We start from the raw sequence: 1,190 nt of genomic DNA on the forward strand, positions 1-1,190 counted from the left end.
TCTCTGCGGTCTTGGTAAAGTAGGTGTCAATGGTGTGGTCGGGGGTGCATGCAGTTGGAACAGTCCGTGCAGGTTGGAATGTCTCCCATAGTTAGGGGGAGTGTTGGCTACTTGAGAGTTAAGGTTTGTGGTCCTCCATAGGGAAGCGTTTGATCTCATGACCTATGGAGGTTGCAGAGCCTCTTTTCCATGTCTGAGAAGTTCTCACTAAGGCACTAATGCACTTCCTTGTTTACCTGTTTCACAAGGTTCAAGCATGCCTAATGCACATGTATCTTCGAGTTGTAAGCCTTTTCAAGGTGGCAGTGTGTTTGCTTTGATTCTGTGTGTGGTGGAATCTTTGGGGTTGTAGGAAAACCTAATATGCCTATGGATATCATAATAGAGCATCCAATGTGTATGGTATGCAAGTTGGGAACAGTGTGTTACATAGAATGATGTGCAAGTTATCAGGAGGTCTTCAGAACCTTGGTAAAGTAGGTTCTAGGAGCTCACAAGACCTGAGTAGGAATGTCTTAGTGATACATAAATTATAGTACACGAGTTAAGCGATACTCACATTTGGGTTCATGGGATACTCATGGGAAGAGGTTGGGCGCCTACAAAGGCAAGGTGAAGAGACGTTATGATGATTGGTAGAGCAAATCATATCGGTGCCACAGTTGGCTTTTCTTCTGTTGTCTCGATAGTTCTTTTTTTTTGACACCCAAGGTTAGGCCCAGATCAAGCTCACTACATGCACGGTATATTCCTCTTTTGCCCTCATATATCCTCATGCCTATGTTTATTTAACAATGCATTGAGATTTTTTTTTGGGGTCAACTCAGAGGTTTTTCAAGATAAAATAAAGATACTAAAAAAATTACGCATCAAGATTTTTTCTTGGTAAACTCTTTCAAGTCAAGGTAACGCGTCGTCTGTTTGTATTTAAGCTATGGTGAAACCCCTTCATGTATCATGAAGGTACAAGAAATATCGTAGCCGAGTAACTTTGATCATGTAGATTCTGAATTTAAGGAGTTTGCTTGTAAGGGTTACCCTAAGGTCTAGGAGGAGTCTTAGGCTAATTGACCAATTCAATGGGACTTGCCAACATTAAAAGTATAGATGAAGTGCCACACCCTCCCCTCCCTCCAAGCACACATTGACCAATTGACCAATTGACCAATTCAATGGGGCTTGCCAACATT

The sequence above is a fragment of the Cibotium barometz genome, chromosome 17, assembly GCF_041138505.1.
Source record: "Cibotium barometz isolate CiBa-2024 chromosome 17, ASM4113850v1, whole genome shotgun sequence".
In the NCBI taxonomy this organism is placed as follows: domain Eukaryota; kingdom Viridiplantae; phylum Streptophyta; class Polypodiopsida; order Cyatheales; family Cibotiaceae; genus Cibotium; species Cibotium barometz.